This window comes from Physeter macrocephalus, chromosome 4, assembly GCF_002837175.3.
Source record: "Physeter macrocephalus isolate SW-GA chromosome 4, ASM283717v5, whole genome shotgun sequence".
NCBI lineage: Eukaryota > Metazoa > Chordata > Mammalia > Artiodactyla > Physeteridae > Physeter > Physeter macrocephalus.
The window spans coordinates 114527422-114548707 of NC_041217.1; the positions used below are offsets into that span (position 1 = coordinate 114527422).

At 34.8% G+C, this 21286-nt stretch overlaps 1 long non-coding RNA gene across 4 annotated transcripts in view; it reads right to left on the reverse strand.

Moving 5' to 3' along the window:
- The window catches only part of LOC129392083 (uncharacterized), a 55817-nt gene that overhangs the window by 16860 nt on the left and 17671 nt on the right, over window positions 1-21286 (reverse strand). For 2 of the 4 annotated variants that reach the window (XR_008617222.1, XR_008617221.1), the window contains exon 3: window positions 15790-15869. The exons of the other annotated variants lie outside the window; for them this stretch is intronic. This is a non-coding gene — a long non-coding RNA (uncharacterized lncRNA). The remainder of the gene's footprint in view (window positions 1-15789; window positions 15870-21286) is intronic. 4 annotated transcript variants of the gene reach the window in all.

A 21286-nucleotide genomic window follows, 5' to 3' on the forward strand; every position in this document is an offset into this window, starting at 1 on the left:
AAACTGTAGGGAAGGCATTTTTTCTTTTTTTCATTGGCCTGATGGTGATCCACAGGTGCAGGGAAATGCAGACACATTTAGATGAGCTCTAGCATCACACCTGTGCTGACAGAACCTGTGCTCAGAACAGTCAAGAGAAAAATGAAAGCTCTGTCCACTGTGTGGACTTGCTAAGCCTGTAGGTTAAACTTCTGCTTTTCCTTCTTTTCCTCCTGTTCCATTTGATGCTCTGTATAAATCTTGGATGATTAAAGACATATCTTCCCTATCTTTGAATTTAAAAGACATATTTTTGAGTAAGCCTCTAACTCTTAGGGAATAGATTATAAAAATATCATGTTAAAGTACCTTTTTTATATTGGAAAACATTTTGGCCGATGACTTAACAGTTCTTCCATTGTTTTTTAAAATTACTGATGGTGTCCCAATAGTTTCCTTATCAAATCTTATAAATAATACAAAAGGTTTAACATGGTATATGGATGCTTCAACAAGTATTCCTTTTTCTTTCTTAAAACACCTTTATTGGAGCATAATGGCTTTACAATGGTGTGTTAGTTTCTGCTTTATAACATAGTGAATCAGCTATACATTTACATATATCCCCATATCTCCTCCCTCTTGCATTTCCCTCCCTCCCACCCTCCCTCTCCCACCACTCTAGGTGGTCACAAAGCACCGAGCTGATCTCCCTGTGCTATGGGGCTGCTTCCCACTAGCTATCCATTTTACATTTGGTAGTGTATATATGTCCATGCCACCCTCTCACTTCATCCCAGCTTACATATTTGAATAAATCATCACCACACTGACATTAACTTTATAATAAGCTATCAGTTGTTAAGTATTAGAGAAGGAGTCAAGAGAAGAGACTATTTCTCAGTTTTCTGTGAAATGTCTAGAAATTGACACACCTGAAAGCCCAGCAGTCACCAGAGTATGGTTACGGTTACCTTAGTTTACAAGCTCTGATCTATTCAGAGATTATCCCTTTAAGTACATTTTTTGACTCTTAAACCACCTTTCACTGGGCAAGATGTAAACAAATTAAATATGACATGAAAGAATAGTTTTGTATAAAGAGAATCTTGTTCCATGCTTGTTCTATAAAAATCCTTTTCATTTATTGGCACTGTTTCCAGTTGACAAGGTCTTTGTCAGAAAGGAATAAATTTTGTGAAGACAAAATTTTATAGTGGACTCCTCAATCTAAACACAAATATATTCACCAAAATACTAACTTGAAGTCGACTTGGTCTAGATATCTTTTTAAGAATGTGCCTAGAGTATTTTTTAACTTGAATTTTATAAAGAAAACGTTGTATTTTATATTAAGAATTCTCAATTAAATTAGATCTTCTTATATATTAAGAATTCTCAATTGTCTCTACATTATATCTCTAATATGATAAATTTAAAATGTGTAATAATTACTAAAAGTTACCTCATCCACCATTATAGACAATATACACTGAATTTTGTATTAGGTTCCAAATCCTCCTTGTAAGAGAACTAATAAAACCTTTATCCATATGAAATATCTCAATCTTGGTCCCAGCCAGATTTATTTCTTGATATTCTTTTGCTGCCTATCCTGCTTATCCTAACCTGTGTCCAATCCTTACTCATCTTACTATCCTTTTTATTAGAAATACCTTTTTGCAGTAGCAGAGATCTAGTCTATTTGAAAACAAAATTTCAAGGTTCATACATAATCTCATGTCTTTTTTTATCTGCTTTTTCTACTGCATTGTAATATCTTGGTCATACTCCATAAAAAACACATATATATTAAATTTATATACACTCAGTGATGCAGATTCTGATCAAATCATGCAATTATTCTGAAAATAACAGTAGATTATACTCATAAAAGTGATTGCTTTCTTATTATAAAAGATACTTAACACATAGAGAATTGAAATAAGATTCATATCTGTTTTACATTCACAACCAGACATTAATTGGTAAATTCTTTCAAAGCTGTACAATTGGTTCTGTTTTATAGAAATTGCAATATCCAATAATATTCTGGACATCAAACTGCTGTTTCAGATAAGTGTGTTTTTGTCATACTCTTCTTCCATTGTGAAGACATTGCTTTTCCTCTTTGTTTAAAATAATACAATTGATTTAGTATCAATCTGCTTTTCTCTCTGACATAGAAACAAAAGACAGATTTTGCTGCATATAACTCCCCTGCCAACAATTCCTCGTGACAGAGACCTGGGTCACCTTTCTTATTTTAATAGAGGAGCTTTTCTGAATACATATTGCAAATTATGGCAGTTGTGATGAATTATCCAAATTTGATATGACATGGAGAAAATTATGAAAAGTTTCCCTTTTTCTTGTTTTCTTTCACACTGTTAATTCAGTTTTCATATATACATATATATATGCATATGTATTTATATGTATTGTAAAATTCTGCAGAAACCAGCTTGACTTTGGTCACCTGTCCATGGAAATTATATACCATTTTAAATATTTCTGTTCACACCCATTTCAGAATTTCCAAAGACCCACAAAACCTTTGGATGCACTTTGTAAGATCTCTTCTCTAGTGAACTTTCTCTTTTTCACCTCGTTTGTCTTTGAAGATTGATGACTGTTTTCATAAAAGTTATAGTCTATCTTCTACTGAGACTCTGATTTTCAAGATTTAATATATCTGAGAATCACATAGGCTTATTTATTTATTTATTTATTTATTTATTTTTAGTAGATCTTTATTGGAGTATAATTGCCTCACAATACTGTGTTAGTTTCTGTTGCACAACAAAGTGAATCAGACATAATCATACTCATGTCCCCACATCCCCTCTCTCTTGAGCCTCCCTCCCATCCTCCCTATCCCACCCCTCTAGGTCATCGCAAAGCACTGAGTCGATTTCCCTGTGCTATGCTGCTGCTTCCCACCAGCTAACTATTTTACATTCTGTAGTGTATATATGTCAGTGCTACACTCACTTTGCCCCAGCTTCGCCCTCCCACCCCATGTCCTCCAGTCCATTTTCTATGTCTACCTCTTTTTTCCTGCAACTAGGTTCATCAGTACCATTTTTTTTATTCCACATATATGTGTTAGCATACGGTATTTGTTTTTCTCTTTCTGACTTACTTCACTCTGTATGACAGACTCTAGGTCCATCCACCTCACTACAAATAACTCAATTTCATTTCTTTTAATGGCTGAGTAATATTCCACTGTATATATGTGCCACATCTTCCTTATCCATTCATCTAACTAAGACCATTTAGGTTGGTTCCATGTCCTGGTCATCTCAAGAAACAAGAAAAATCTCAAATAAACAATCTAATCCTACACTTAAAACAACTAGAGAAAGAAGTACAAAGAAAACCCAAAGTCAGTAGAAGGAAAGAAATCATAAAGATCAGAGCAGAAATAAATGAAATAGAATGAAGAAAACAATAGCAAGGATCAATAAAACTAACAGCTGGTTCTTTGAGAAGATAAACAAAATTGATAAACCCTTAGCCAGACTCATCAAGAAAAAAAGGGAGAGGATGCAAATCAATAAAATTAGAATTGAAAAAGGAGAAATCACAACTGACACTGCAGAAATACAAAGGATTATAAGAGACTACTACAAACAACTATATGCCAATAAAATGGACAACTATGAAGAAATGCACATAGGCTTATTTAAATCAGAGTCCCATGCTATATCCTTAGAAATTCAGCATCAGCACATCTTGGTTGGAGCTCAGAAATCTGATAAAGATGAACTCGGATTAGATTGTAGGTTTCTTAAGGGAAGAAGGAGGTTTTATTAATATATGTATTCCTGGTACTTGGCACCATGCCTGACAGTCAAGCGATGCAATAATTGCTTGTTGAACTGAATTAAGAGGATTAATCAGAAAAAAATTAGCTTCAGATTTTGTGTTAATATTCCCTACTGGAAAAATTATTATCCCAGTTAGAATGTGTCAAACTTTTGAGGCTAGGAACTGGTGAAAACATGGACTCAGGGAGCATTCTCCCCACCACACACACACTTTTCATATGCATCTTATGAGCTCATCTGACATCTATTGTACACCTGTCTAAATGCTAACTCTGTGCTAGATGCTCTGATGTTAAATTGCATGAGGTTAATTCTTCACCCTCAAGGAATTTACAAATTAAGGGAGAGGTATATTAATAGCCCTCAAATAACATAACGGTTTATAACAGAGAATGAGCAAAGCATTTTAGAAGCATTGAGAAATGAAGGCTGAATGATGTCATTAAAGTTTCCCTCAATATTAAAACCAAAGAATCGGCATCCTGTAATATTTTTGATACTAATGCAAATCATTCTCTATGCCAAATCTTCAAAGCATTTGATGCCGTTAGAAATCATCAGTGAACTAACACTGTTTGTCATTAAAAATGAAAGCAATAAGAACATCATCCTGTGCCACTGTGTCTTTCTCATTTACTTTCTCTTTTACATGCACTTGTAAATTGTGCCTTTGATTTTAACTTCCTTAACTTTTTCTGTAAGAATTCATGATTTTTACTTTTCTTTAAGTATGGATTCAGTCATCTATCCTTTACCCAGCCTCCATTTGATTAACCTCTCAGCAGAAATGTCTGCCTTCCTGGCCCACCTACTGGAAATTTCTCTTTAAAATCAAGCTAATGTGAACTATCTTTCCTGTCACTGCTGCTTTTCCCCCAAGGATCCCTTCTTTCTCCAGTATTGTAGTGGTCTTTACATCATCTCAATAATATCTAAATGTTCCCAAAGGTTCTCATGGCTGGCATTTATAACCCTAATTCTTGCATTGATGAACCTGCACAGTGCCTGGTTTTATGGAAGGCAGTCATCTGCCTCCCATGGTAGAAGCAGAAAAAACAAATCCTCCCTGTTCCCATCCTTTGACAACTAAGGGACAGGCTTGTGACCTCAGCTTAGTCACAAGCTGTTCCACCTTAAACACTTAATCTTCAGTGAGTGAAGCAAAGATAAAAGGAGTGGAAGGAACATGTTGCCCCATAGCATCATCCTGACGAGATTACCTGCCAAACAGGAACTTCTGGTGGATTGTCTTGTATTCCTGCTTCTTTCAATTTTGTGAGCTCAGCTTCAAAAATTAATTTTAGCTTAGAACAGCTAAAGTTAGATTCTATTAAGAACTAACTTATTAACTAACTAATTAATTTTAGCTTAGAACAGCTAAAGTTAGATGCAATTAAGAACTCTAAGTTAACTTCTAGTTAGTGAGAATAAGAAGCAAATCTTCTTATTTTTCCCCAGTGTTGAGTATTTCTCGGTAAAATACATAATTTTATGGCAATTTAGCAATGAGTTTATAGTGAAACAAATGTGGACATTTTTTACTGCACTATGTTAAAGTTTTAAAATAAATATATATTATTACATCAAATATGCTATGAATAGATAAACTGTAAGTAGACATATTGGTAAGGTAGGACTAAAGATATATACAAACTCACCATTTGCCTATGCCAAATAATATATATATTTAAATAACTTGTATCATCTCCAGTCTTAGTGGTATTTTATTTCGATTCCCATATAGCAGTATGGTCTATTTGCTGCAGTCAGGATTTGTGTTTCCCATTGCTTTAAGTTGTGTTTTAGTGTGCCCTTATACCCATTCTTCATTTAAAAGAGAATGCTATGTCTGGGCTATTTTCAGAGTCCAATTTTCCCATAAAAATATCTTGCATTTGACAAGGCAGGTTCATGATCCAATAAAATAATTATCTACAATCCTTAGAAAATTCCATAAGTTATTCAATACTAAGGAGTCCATTCAGTGATATAGCTCATTTCCTACAGCTAAGTCACTGCAGTCATTTTCTTACTATTGGGGTTCTTCATATTGCTGTACCCTGAGAACTATGCATAGATTTTTGTGAAATACAACTTCATAGAGTTGATTTCAGCTCTTACATACAAGCCCCAAATAGTCAGTCAGTATGCATTTGACATTTATAAATCCTTTTATCTTCTTATAGAAGGTAATCACACTACACATAGAATAAGGAAGAAAATATATATATCTTGTCTTCTATTCATATTTTCCACAGGCTTAATAATTTTTCATCTTGTTTTATATTTTTTTTCTGTTGAATCTTTACCTTCTGCTTTCACACATCAGCTGTAGAGCTTTCTTATTTCTATGGAGTATTTGGGTTGGTTTTAGGGAATAGAGTATACTATGGGGCTTAAAAATATTTCACAAGATGAAAAGAGAAAATTATAGCTGTTATTTTCCCATCTGCAAACTAAGACAATATAAACTTTGAAAGAATAGTACTTATAGTTTGTCTGGAAGAGAACCTGGTACATAGTAGTTACTCATGAAAAGGTAATCTCTTTTCACTAGTTAATATTAAGAAAAAAATGATAAAATATCTTGGTGATTTGAAACTGTTCACAAGTAATAGAAATAAATTTCAAATATCTGGGTTACTAATCAAATATCCACATATATATTGTAAAAAGCAGCTCCCTTATTTTATATTATAAGGGAGCACATAAAACAAAGTTTGTGTGCTTCTCTTCATTCTTCTTTGCTACTTCAATTTTCTGTTTCTGCATACAGGTCTTTTGTCTCCTTCGGTAGGTTTATTCCTAGGTATTTTATTCTTTTTGTTGTAGTGGTAAATGGGAGTGTCTCCTTAATTTCTCTTTCAGATTTTTCAACATTAGTGTATAGGAATGCAAGAGATTTCTGTGCATTAAATATTTATTATATTTGCTACTTTACCAAATTCATTGATTAGCTCTTGTAGTTTTCTGGTAGCATGTTAAGGATTCTCTATGTATAGTATCATGTCATCTGCAAACAGTGACAGCTTTACTTCTTCTTTTCTGATTTGGATTTCTTCTATTTCTTTTTCTTCTCTGATTTCTGTGACTAACACTTCCAAAACTATGTTGGATAATAGTGGGAAGAGTGGACAACCTTGTCTTGTTCCTGATCTTTGTGGAAATGGTTTCAGTTTTTCACCATTGAGAAAGATGTTGGCTGTGGGTTTGTCATATATGGCCTTTATTATGTTGAGGTAAGTTCCCTCTATGCCTACTTTCTGGAGGGTTTTTATCATAAATGGGTGTTGAATTTTGTCGAAAGCTTTTTCTGCATCAATTGAGATGATCATATGGTTTTTCTTCTTCAATTTCTAATATGGTGTATCACATTGATTGATTTGCATAGATTGAAGAATACTTGCATTCCTGGGATAAACCCCACCTGATCATGGTGTATGATCCTTTTTATATGTTGTTGGATTCTGTTTGCTAGTATTTTGTTGAGGATTTTTGCATCTGTGTTCATCAGTGATATTGGCCTGTAATGTTCTTTTCTTGTGACATCGTCTGGTTTTGGTATCAGGGTGATGGTGGCCTCATAGAATGAGTTTGGGAGTGTTCCTGCCTCTCCTATATTTTGGAAGGGTTTGAAAAGGTTAGGTGTTAGCTCTTCTCTAAATGTTTGATAGAATTCGCCTGTGAAGCCATCTGGTCCTGGGCTTTTGTTTGTTGGAAGATTTTAAATCACAGTCTCAATTTCAGTGCTTGTGATTCATCTGTTTATATTTTCTGTTTCTTCCTGGTTCAGTCTTGGAAGGTTGTGCTTTTCTAAGAATTCGTCCATTTCTACCACGTTGTCTACTTTATTGGCATATTGTTGCTTACAGTAATCTCTCATGATCCTCTGTATTTCTGTAGTGTCAGTTGTTACTTCTCCTTTTTCATTCCTAATTCTACTGATTTGCGTCTTCTCCCTTTTTTTTCTTGATGAGGTTTTTCATTTCTAATTTTACCGATTTGAGTCCTCTCCCTTTTTTTCTTGATGAGTCTGGCTAATGGTTTATCAATTTTGCTTATCTTCTCAAAGAACCAGCTTTTAGTTTTATTGGTATTTGCTATCTTTTGCTTCATTTCTTTTTCAATAATTTCTGATCTGATCTTTATGATTTCTTTCCTTCTGCTAACTTTGGTTTTTTTTTTGTTGTTGTTGTTGTTCTTTTTCTAATTGCTTTAGGTGTAAAGTTACATTGTTTATTTGAGATGTTTCCTGTTTCTTGAGGTAGGATTGTATTGTTATAAACGTCCTTCTTAGAACAGCTTTTGCTGCATCCCATAAGTTTTGGGTTGTTGTGTTTTCATTGTCATTTGTTTCTAGGTATTTTTGATTTCCTCTTTGATTTCTTCAGTGCTCTCTTGGTTATTTAGTAGTGTACTGTTTAGCCTCCATGTATTTGTATTTTTTACAGATTTTTCCTGTAATTGATATCTAGTCTCATAGCATTGTGGCCAGAAAAGATAGTTGATATGATTTAAATTTTCTTTAATTTACCAAGGCTTGATATGTGACCCAAGATATGATCTATCCTGGAGAATGTTCCATGAGCACTTGAGAAGAAAGTGTATTCTGTTGTTTTTGGAAGAATGTCCTATAAATATCAATTAAGTCCATCTTGTTTAATGTATTGTTTAAAGCTTGTGTTTCCTTATTTATTTTCATTTTGGATGATCTGTCCATTGGTGAAAGTGGTGTGTTAAAGTCCCGTAATATTATTGTGTTACTATTGATTTCCCCTTTTATGGCTGTAAACATTTGCCTTAAGTATTGAGGTGCTCCTATATTGGGTGCATAAATATTTACAATTGTTATACCTTCTTTTTGGATTGATCCCTTGATCATTATGTAGTGTCTTTATTTGTCTCTTGTAATAGCCTTTATTTTAACATCTATTTTGTCTGATACAAGAATTGCTACTCCAGCTTTCTTTTGATTTCCATTTGCATGGAATATCTTTATCCATCCTCTTACTTTCAGTCTGTATGTGTCCCTAGGTCTGAAGTGGGTCTCTTGTAGACAGCATATATACGGGTCTTGTTTTTGTATCCATTCAGCCAGTCTATGTCTTTTGGTTGGAGCATTCAATTCATTTACATTTAAGGTAATTATCTATATGTATGCTCCTATTACCATTTTCTTCATTGTTTTAGGTTTGTTATTGTAGGCCTTTTCCTTCTCTTGTGTGTCCTGCCTGGAGAAGTTCCTTTAGCGTTTGGTGTAAAGGTGGTTTAGTGGTGCTGAATTTTCTTAGCTTTTGCTTGTCTGTAAAGCTTTTAATTTCTCTGTCAAATCTGAATGAGATCCTTGCTGGGTAGAGTAATCTTGGTTGTAGGTTTTTCCCTTTCATCACTTTAAATATGTCCTGCCACTCCCTTCTGGCTTGCAGAGTTTCTGCTGAAAGATCAGCTGTTAACCTTATGGGGATTCCCTTGTATGTTATTTGTTGCCTTTCCCTTGCTGCTTTTAATATTTTTTCTTTGTATTTAATTTTTGATAATTTGATTAATACGTATCTTGGCATGTTTCTCCCTGGATTTATCCTATGGGACTCTCTGCACTTCTGGGACTTGATTGACTATTTCCTTTCCCAAGTTAGGGAAGTTTTCAACTATAATCTCTTCAAATATTTTCTCAGTCCCTTTCTTTTTCTCTTCTTCTTTTGGCACCCCTATAATTTGAATGTTGGTGCATTTAATGTTGTCCCAGAGGTCTCTGAGACTGTCCTCAATTCTTTTGATTCTTTTTTCCTTATTCTTCTCTGCAGTAGTTATTTCCACTATTTTATGTTCCAGGTCCTTTATCCGTTCTTCTGCCTCAGTTATTCTTCTATTGATTTCCTCTAGAGAATTTTTAATTTCATTTATTGTGTTGTTCATCACTGTTTGTTTGCTCTTTAATTCTTCTAGGTCCTTGTTAAACGTTTCTTGTATTTTCTCCACTCTTTTTCCAAGATTTTGGATCATCTTTACTATCATTACTCTGAATACTTTTTCAGGTAGATTGCCTATCTCCTCTTCATTTAGTTGTTCTTGTGGGTTTTTATCTTGTTCCTTCTTTTGTAACATATTTCTCTGTCATCTCATTTTGTCTAACTTTCTGTGTGTGTGGTGTCCTTTCCACAGGCTGCAGGCATCTGCTGCATATTTCTCTGTCTTCTCATTTTGTTTAACTTACTGTGATTGGGGTCTCCTTTTCACAGGCTGCAGGTTTGTAGTTTCCATTGTTTTTGGTGTCTGCCCCCAGTGGGTATTTTCGTTCATTGGATCATGTAGGCTTCCTGGTGGAGGGGACTGATGCCTGTGTTCTGGTGGATTAGTCTTGATCTTGTCTTTCTGGTGGGCAAGGCCATGCCTGGTGGTGTGTTTTGAGGTGTCTGTGAACTTATTATGATTTTAGGTAGTCTCTCTGCTAATGGGTGGAGTTGTGTTTCTGTCCTGCTAGTTGTTTGGCATAGGGTGTCCAGCACTGGAGCTTGCTGGTCGTTGAGTGGAGGTGGATCTTATCATTAAGATGGAGATCTCTGGGAGAGGTTTCACTGTTTTAAATTATGTGGGGTCTGGAAGTCTCTGGTGCACCAACATCCTGAACTTGGCTCTCCCACCTCAGAGGCTCAGGCCTGACACCCGGCCGGAGCACCAAGACCCTGTCAGTCACACGGCTCAGAAGAAAAGGGAGAAAAAGAAAAGGAAGTGAAAAAGAAGAGAGCAACCAAACCAAAAAACAAATCCATCAATGATAACAAGCACTAAAAACTATAGGTAAAAAAAAAAAAAAAAACCGTCACACAGAACGCTAGGACAAATGGTAAAAGCAAAGGTATACAGACAACATCATGCAAAGAAGCATACACATACACCCTCACAAAATGAGAAAATGGAAAATTATATATATATATATATATATATATATATACAAGGAAGAGAGCAACCAAATCAATAAATAAATCTACCAATTATAATAAGCTCTAAATACTAAACTAAAATAAACGTAAAACCAGAAACAAATTAGATGCAGAAAGCCAACCCTAAGTCTACAAGCATTCCTGAAGTCCACTGCCTCAATTTGGGATGATTCGTTGTCTATTCAGGTATTCCACAGATGCCGGGTACATCAAGTTGATTGTGGAGATTTAATCCTCTGCTTCTGAGTCTGCTGGGAGAGATTTCCCTTTCTCTTCTTTGTTCACACAGCTCCTGGAGTTCAGTTTTGGATTTGCCCCCGCCTCTGTGTGTAGGTCACCTGAGGGAGTCTTTTGGGAAGTCTGAGGTTTTCTCCTGGCATTCAGTAGGTGTTCTGTAGGAGTGGTTCCACATGTAGATGTATTTGTGGGGAGGAAGGTGATATCCACGTCTTCCTCTTCTGCCATCTTGAAGGCCCCCTTCTTCTAGTATTTAATGAAGGATTTCTGCTAAATTTGACAAAATTGTCCATGCTTATAATGATTAAATTACATATTTATTTGATCAAAATAATTATATGAAAATAAGACATTTAAGGTTAGAAATATTTCAAGCATCATTCAAGAAAAGTGCTGTATTAAATAAAAATCAGTTCTTTTTCTAATATTTCCTGGAAAGATCTTAGAAATATAAGGTAATTGAGTATTTGAAGAACCACAGATCATGTAGTGATATGCAGAATTATATACAGTGGTCTCAGAATAACATCTTCACTTGCACACAAACACTTATCAATGATATACTAGTATGCTTTCACTTGCATGTCAGTTTCAAACAAACTGTAACATTCCAAAAGGACATAATGGGAAATGATTTCTTAATCAGTGTTTTTTCAGGTCACATATTTTGAGCATTACTTTTGGATAAGGCATTGTCCTAGGTCTTAGCAATACAAAGATAAACAGGCCATAATCTCTATTCTCAAGAACTTTAAAATGCATTGAGTTCAAGGAAATAAAAATCTAGTGGAATATTCAGGTGCTGCATAAGTGACAAGTGTGGAGGTGAAGAAAAAGAAGTAAACCTCAGAGAAAAGGGATCAAGGAAGTTGTGATTTCTAAACAGCCTTCTTTGCTAGAGATTTCAATAAACCAGTAGAGAAAGAAACAAAGTACACTTGAGAATGGTTGAAAATCCAGAGCAAAGTCAGATAACTGGGGACATCCCTGGCAGAAAATTGCGGGAGAGTGTGAAGAGGAATGGCATGGGTGGGAGGAACTGCAATTCAAAGGGAGAGCATGCAACACTTAAAAGGTCATTTTAAGGAGTCACTTTGCCCTCTTTAAGCAATGGGAAGTTTTTGTAGGTTTTTGAGGCTGGGATGGTATGATACAATCTATGTTTTGGAAAGGTAACTGCTCTGAAGGATGAAATAAAGAGAGCCAGATGATTTTAGAGGATTGGATTGGTACCGGGGATAATATAGAGTCGAATGTGGATAAACTGGTCATTAGAGGAAATGATTTTACATACTGAATGACTTTTCTGGAATAAATGATATCTGCTCAACAAAACACATGGGCGATCATCTATACTGATGGGCTGATAAGCTCTGAGCAATCCTATTAACCAAGATGATGTTAAATTTTAATGATATAATCCTATAACTGCATTTGTCAGAGGTCAGTCTCCCTAAGGGCAGCACACATTTAGAATATTCATAAAATTCTTTGATTTGGAGCATAAATAACAGAAAATGAAAAATTATATCTTTAGGAGAGAATGATGTCATGGTGTGGAATATAAGAAATTAGAATTAGGAGTAATTATTAGTGAGTAGCAAAAAGATAGTAAATGTGTTCTCTTTGCCCTATAATGTTTTGTGCCACCTTTTATGCACATAGCTCTCTAAAGCCACTTTCCAGAGAGCAGAGCACATTAAATGCATTCATGATTTGTAATTTAAAACTACAGTTGTGCGAAATTGCAATTTAAGCTTGTATGGATCCATACCCATTGAGTTTGAATTAAGATTTACAAATATGTATTAGGTTTGATAGGACAGTCACTGAATGAAAAATACAACTTGTGGTACTGAAATGTAGCAAAAATATGAAAATTTAAACTATGTATGAAATCTTTCTCAACAATATGCTGATTACATATTAGGCAATGCATATACCACATTTCAGTAATCAATCGGGGTGTATATTCTGAATGCCATGATTTTAAGCTTCTTAATTTAAAAATAAATTGGAGGAACTTATTCTAGAAATAATTATTTCAGAAAAACGTCATGTCCTACAAAACTAATTCATAGTCAAAACACCAGTAAAACAAATCAAACTTTTAAGTTCTTAGTTTTAAGTGGATATAGTTTAAAACCTAAGGTTAAAGCAACACATCTTCCACAATAATTGTGCATATATTCAAGCAAAAGATAGTTCTAGAATTACTCTAAAATCCATACAAAAAAGAGGTCAAAAAGCAAGGTTAAAAGGTTGAAAAAATCATATGTCATAATGTTTAATAAAACCAGAATCATATTATCCTATAAAGATCAGACTAATTACAAGCTAGTCCAAACCCACACTCGGTGCAGGAATTAGTTCAGCAACTCTGTTTCTCAGTCCTGGTTGTATATTACAATAGAGGTGCACAGCATCACTGGTAGATTATCTCATTTAGTAGGTCTATTTATAAAATATCCCTAGATTATTTTAATGTGCAGTCATGGTTGAGAACCACTGCTTTCCCACAAAATATTAATCAAGATGAAGTGCATTATTTTCCAATTTGGGGATAATTTTGATTTTGGTAAACATCTTTATATTAAGATGTGATCTGGGTTCTTATAACTTTCATCCATTGAAATCACATTAGCATGTTTTATTTTTTGAAAAGTGCTTCCTCATTTTCACTTATTTTATTTCCTAATAAAGTACACATTATATAGCAGAAGGGTTATTTGCATTTGTTTTTATCACCATCAATAATAGCTAATATGTAATATGGGTTTTCTATGAAGCTGACACTAACTTAGGTGCTTTATTATAATAATTTAAGTCTTTTTATCAGTTCTAGAAAGTAGATATTATTACTATCTCCATTTTAAATATCAGCAAATTGAAATAGAGCAGATTTTAAAACATGCCTCAAATTGCATGACCAGAGTCCTGAAAGCGGGGATTCGACCCAAGCATTTATGTTCTCAGCTGCTATACCCTACATGTCAGTATGCTTAATGCAGATCTGTTGAGTTGACCAAATTGTACGTATCAATCATTTTAAGATTTATAGAAAGTGTTATTTTTTCTCAACATTTTCAATAGCCCAAGAACTTTCATTTCTTTTTCATATAAACTTGTTATCTGCTCAGATTTACTTGTCACTAGGAAATCCAGAAAAACTTGTCTGAAACACTGGATCCTAACTTGCCAAGACCACTGCTTGTGAAATTTAAAATTATATCACATAAACTTTAAGAATTCTTGGGGCTTAAGCCTTTATGATTTCTATTGTTTCCAACAACTAAATTGTCATTAAAAGTCTTGATTTTACTCTCAATATAAAACTTCTCTCTTTTATAGGATTATGTACACATACCAAGACACCTATCCACTCATATCATGAATTTTATAAAATCTGCATCATTTATTAAAAATTCTTGCATTAAAGAATGGGTACTCCAAGTGGAACAAAGCCTCTGATATCTTGTGGGCCCTACTTTCTCTGCCTCCTCTTTTCATCTCTGCATCTCATCCGTTCCCTCATAACCCAGCCTCCCAAATCCATCAAATAGCTCAGTAGAAAAAAACAAACAAGTGGATTGTCAAAATCAGGTCCCTTTCCTGAGAATGCAGTTGGGATATAAATATTATCTTGTTTTTTGTGTCAAGTGTCAAACTATTTGTCTCATTCCACACTGTCTTAATCATAATTTTCCAAATATCTTTCAGGTAATTATCTAGTTTATTTTCTAATCAGCCTACTAGTTTTTCATTAGTGTATCCTTCCCAAAAAATCAAAAATGAAGAATTTATTGAATCCTTCTTCTGTGGCAGTTGCAGTGATAGTTATAACAAAGAATAGTTCATTAGCCCTACTGTTGGCTATAGAAAGGAAATGTAGTTTTTCTAAGTCCCTCATTCCAACAATCATACCTGCTGTCTATTCCAAATGCTTGGCAGTGTCTATCCAGCACCGATTTTTAGCAAGATAGAAGCCCAAATAACATAATGGATAACCTGGCCTGAAAAAGTGTTCATGGATTTGACGCCTTGGGAAAACAATAATTTCAATGCTTTTTTGGGCTTTGTTGGGTTTTATATTTTGTTGCAGGGGAAGTCACCTTACTGAAAACGATTACAGGAATATTTGAAGTTTAATGAATGAAATCTTTTAATTATGCAAAAGAACAGCAAAGGTCTTATGGTAAAAGACAGAGTTTAGGCAATGTGGACCAAATGAGTGAGCTAAGCTGCTCTGCACGGTGGGTAAGGTGTATGTACAATGTATGTATTCTTTAAGAAATGTTTGAACACTTAATCACATTATTGGTTTTTCCCTTTGGTCAAGATGTGTGTGGACGTGTTTGTCTGTGTGTATTTGCAAGGTGTGTTTTCCTCCAAGCAGTTACCCACAGTGTTGCTGATGAATGCTTATGTGTCTTGGCTTACACAGACTCTTGGACATTCATGTGGTCCTATCATTAAGGAATTTGCAGTCTTAGGGCAGATGTAGACCAACATAAGCTACTTTGGGAGATATCAAGAAGGCATTGAACATATTGGGGAGGGATGGAGTGTTGTCAGAGAGGCTTCCCTTGGGGAGTTGTCTGGTTTTCACTTACCTCATTTCTCTTCATCTCCTCCAAACCACCATTTGTTAAATATCCTCACACTGGAATGACAGGGCTCAGTCCTAAGCAGCTATTCTTTTTTATCTACACTTTTCCCCCTAGGAAAATCATTCAATACTGTGACATTAAATCTACTCGCACTTTTCATACTGTCAATGATTCAAAAATGTATACCTGTAGAGCTAACCTTTCCTCTGAACTCCAGACAAGTGTGTCCAAGTACTGACATTAGGATCCCTGTATCAGTCAGTTTCCTGCAGGAGATGGATTGAACACAGAATTAGACACTTTGAGGGAAGTTTAATCAAGGGACAATGTTAAACGCCTGAGTAAGGTATAAGGACACCACAAGGGAGAGGGCAGGGCACTGTGCTAGGCCTGGAGGGGAAAAGGGAAGCAGAGGTTACTAGAACTTGGAGACAGAAAGCCAGGGAGGAGAAGGCTGCTTTATAGGAACCAGGACCTTAGTTCACGGAAGGTCATGGGAGGCAACCAACCCATGGGAACCCTGCAGCAAGGGAGCTCAGGGAGTACAGACTTCGACTTCATTTCCTTCCTTCCAACCTTTTGTCGTTGGTGCTGCCTGTTAACTGAACTCTACTAGAAGCTGGAAAGTAGGAGAAGTATAGAGGTAAGTTGCAAAATTGGCCTCCCTGGGACAGAAAGCAGGAGGTAGGAGTGTAAGTGTGAGAGTGAACTAGTTCTATATATGTGGAGTGAGGGTATTCTAAGGAAGAGCACATAGAAAAGCCACAAGAAGAAAGCCCTCAGACCAGTAAGTAGTTCAATATATCTGGAACAAAAAAGTCAGAGTGAGAGTTTATGAGGTGGAAGAGATAAACCGCAACCAGATTATAAAAAGTATTTTAAACTACTTTAAGGACTTTTGATATAGAATTTTAAAGGAGAGGAGTGTCATGCTAATATTTATATTATAGAAGCAACATTCTGGCTTCTGACTGGAGTCTGGATTACAGAGAGTGGGACTTGAAGCTGAAGGACCAGTTAAAAAAATGGCAGTGAAATTGCCAGGTATAATCAGCAGTGTGATGGGATAGAAATAAAAAGACAGACTGCTGAGAGGTTTAAAAGGTAGAATTTGATAGGATTTGGTGATTATTCAGATGCTGAAGGTAAGGGAAAAAGAGAAATCAAGGATGATGTGGAGGTTTCTGGCATATTTTACTTAGAAAATGGCAGTACCATTTCCAGTGATGAGAAACAGACTAGAGAGAAATGAGGAAGAAAATGATGAGTGAGGTTCTGTACATATTATAAGACATTAAGTTCAAGTTGCCTGTGGAACATTTTAGTAGAAATGTCCAATAGAGAGGTGTATAAGTCATCTCGGCCCACAGGAGAGAACAGCAATATAGATGTGGTTTGGGTAATTACTGGCATATTAATACTTATTAAAGAAGTGGAATGAATGAGGAAATTAAGTGACTTAGCAGAAAATTCAACATAGGTATGACTGACTTAATGCCTACATATTTTTCAGTATACTCAACCAATAACAAGTTTAAGAATTTTGCTTAAAAAAAGATATTTAACGTCAAGAGTAAAAGATAGCTAGTTTCTAAAGCCCATCTTTCAATTCTAATTAATTTCTTTGGATACTCCCTTACTGTTGTTTGCCAATTTAATGCTTTATGGAGTAAAACCTTTTTAAACAAGTTGTAGAGAAAATATTCTTGCAAAATTATCAGGAAAGAGAATTCCAGGTATCCAAATATTACAATAAGACTTTGAGTTTTAGAATTAGAATGTACATTCAAGGTCATGTAGTGGTGTCAGAGGTCTCACGTTTTAGATGAGAAAGCAAAAGGCCAGATAGTTATGCCAATGGGTGAATCATTCCAAAATAAATTATAATGAGAGTAAATATTTAGTTAAGATAAATAATAAGTATATGTATGGGTTCATCAAGTTTTTCACATAGAACCATACCTATGGTGTAAGGCTAACAGGGATCAGGGGAGAAAGGAGAAGCTAAACAATAAAGAAGGTATACTATAGATTAGACTCTAATTAATATCACACTGATGATGCAAGCCTCAAAAGATCAATCTCCAATGCTCCCTAAAAATTCCATAAAATACAAACATATTGATATTTAAAAGCTGAAATATGGCAAGCCGCTAAAACATGGATGCTGAAATTACTAACATTTCATAAAAGATGAAGAAAGCTCACTGCCTTAATGGAAACTGAACCAAACCCATAGAGAAGCAGATGTTTCCCTTTAAAAAACTTTCAAAGTAGCAGGAACTTGCATTCAGTCAGGAAACTGGCAGAGCCTCTGGAACCATTTCTAAGTGGCTGTGAGAGTTGAGAGAACGTCCTTGAAGACTTGTGCCCTGGTTAAAATGGAAGTGGAGACTTTGGCAGACCGTGTTTTCGGCTGCCTGCCAGCGACTTTGAAAAGTATGACAGCTAACGCGGCTGCCTGGATTGTTCTTTGGCTGCACCTCTGGTTAGAAGACATGATTTTGAAAGAACTCCATGCAGGAATTCCATCTGGCAAAGGCTTGCTTTTTGGCAAGGATGTGTACAGTCTTCTTGTATAAGCATTGAAGAATAAATTGTGTCTGCCTCAGGATAAAACTGCTGGGGGATAGGAAAAAAGTAGGAGGCCAATTATACAGAGGCAGAAAGTTTTCAGACTGGCAAGAGACACTAGAAATTTGCAATCAGTAAAAATGACCCTATTGCAAGAAAAAAAAAAAAAAAAAGGAAGTTCTTCAAAGGATCCAGAAAAAAGTTAGCTGGCCCGGCTGCTCAGTCACTGCTCTGGATGAGGGAACCAAATAATAAAGATCATATGTGAGTCAGAAATGGGAAAATGTACACTTAATTCAAGAAAACCTTTATCTAAAGTATTAAAAATGGTTTGCATTAAGTAAAACAGATTTTACGGTATAGAAACCTGGCACCACACTAATCATGAGTTCATAAAATTCTGACCTAAATTTGCAGGCCTGGGTTCCTCTGTTACCTACTGTCTGAAATATTTTTGGGGAGGACCTGCTATGTTTGCCTTATTAGCATGAAATCTGAGATGGAGCACACAGCTTGGAGCTTTCAGTGCAGTATCCTTATGGGGCCTAAGTGTCCACACGCCTCCCTGGCATGAAAACTGTCATCAGGTCTTAAACTCCATCAGTTCATACACAGCTTCTGGTGTGTGAAAAGCAGTATAGTGTTTTGTCACTGGTTGATAATAAAAGGTCATATTTACTATATTTTTTTCTTTTTTAAAATATGTAATCATGATTGTTTGAGTCCTGTGAGAGAAAGATTGTTTTCCTTCAGGTTGCCAGGTAAGATATAGGATGCTCAGTTCAATTTAAATTTCATATAAACAGTCACTATTTTTTTTTTTTTAGTGTAGGTATTCAAATTTAACTAGGTGTCATATTTTATTTGTTAAATCAGGCAGCAAATTTTAGGGACAGTTTTATGAGTGAGGGAGATTTCTTCATGAGTCTCTATTGCTATTAAATATACAAATTCACTTGCATAGAGTCCAGCATGGGTAAACCTAACAACACATTTTGCTCTGTTAAAACACTGATAGCAAAGTTCATGTCCAAACCTTTCCCTGGTGCGTGAGCTTATTTATTCTTGAAGAAATGTGGTTTTCAACTGGACTTCCAGTAGGGGCACTGAAGAAATGGCCAAAATATGTGCTTAGTGCAAATGAGGGGCAAAGAAAAGAGGGAAGGACATAGGGAGATGAATGATAAACATTTTTGATGATTAAGAGCTTATACTTCAGAGAAATATATGAAATTGAATGCCAGTCCTGCCAGGTATCTACCCATGTAAACTTGTTTAATTTAAATAAAATAAGACCATTACTGAGTAGGGTGTTTGGCACATAGCAGGTATACCAAATTTTATATATATATATATATATATATATATATATATATCCTGTCAATGATTTTACACTATTGTTATGGGAAATCTGAGAGTTCAATTAATATCTTCTTGCTCCAAGGACAATGCTCAAAATACCAATGCTTTAAACTGGTATCAGGAAAGAGAGACATTTTATGGTAATTCAGTGAAAGAATCAAAGAACAAAATCTAATTATAATTTAAAAATTAAATAAATTGCTGCTGTTCTGCCATTTAGAAAATGCTCAATCACAAGGCAGTTTTATCCAGTTACTTGAGGATATTTGACTTCCATGGATAATTGCCTAGTGTAAACTCAGACGACACATATTTATAGTCAGCAGTTTTGAGAAACAGCACTACAAAATATTCAAGCCTTACGTGTGATATCCATCCTCCTTGAGTTTAGTATAGTGAGTATAGGAGATGACTTAGCTCAGAAGATTAAATCTATGAGATTATCCATTAGAATATTTGACTATAGCAATATCACAAAGTGATGTGATTATTTATTAATTTGTAAAAAGTATTTTAATCATTTTATTTTGGTTCAATCTAAAATATTTCCTCAGTAAATGCTTCTATTGTGCCCATTGTTCCTACTAGATTATGACTATCTTAAATCACAGTTTGTAGATATTTTATCTATAGGTTATCAGGGTCTTACACAATGTAATGAGCAAAAATAGTAAATCGAGGAAAATAGAAATTAATGAATAAAATCATTAAGGAAACAATAAGGGAAAGTCAGGATTCAGCAACTAGAGTAAAACATAGGTAGTTCATAAAAATTGTGTGACTAGCTAGGCTGAAATTACTGAGGTGTTTCTCTTCTATTTGCCTTGAAAACTATTAGGCACAATTTTCCCCAAAATTTCTAAAGTAGTTGATAATCTTTTTGTCTTATCACATCCCTGACAAAAATGCATAATACACATGACTAAATATATTCAATGAATTAAATAAAGAAAAATGGATTTTTCAGTTAGTCATTAATTTATATTTCAATATTGGATTAATATTATTAACTTTTCTCAAATAACAATTAAGTTTGTAACAGCTGAGATATACAATATATGTAAAAGTAAAGTGCTTACAGCATTTCTTATATAGTTGAAATATTTGTCCTCAAATCGTAAGGCTGTGGGTAAAACAGCATATTATTTTCTAATCCATAGGATGAGATAATAATAATAATATCTACTTTGCAGTATAAAAGAAATTTATATCCAAAGCACTTAGAAGAAGTATGCACAGTGTTAGTGCATGCTGACTTTTATTATCATGTTAAACAAGTCAAGTCTCTAGACTGAATATACACGACGAAGGATTAGTGTTATAAACAAGAAAAAAATAATTTCAGCAAAGGTAGATTATAGCCATGAATGAAAATTGCTACCAAGTTACAAAGTAATTGATTAATTAATGGGTTGTTTGTTTATTCATTCCAAATAAAACATTTCTCAGGACAGCCAAGTAAAGAGAAATGGAAACAGCATAAAACAGGAAGTTATTATATCCAAAGGAAATACCAAGTAACAGCATGCTATTTTCCAAGTAACAGCATGTTTCCTTATGGTAGGATATATCTAGAAGCTCTCAGGCATACATGGCTAATACTAGCCTACCCTTTCCTACATTTAACAATATTTAGTGGGAATTCAAAGTAAGAAGTTAGCAAAAAGTAGCAAGACAGTGTCCATTCCTTCCAATTGTATCTCCTAGAAATAAAGGGACTGGAAATCATGTATTCCTGTTCCTTGAC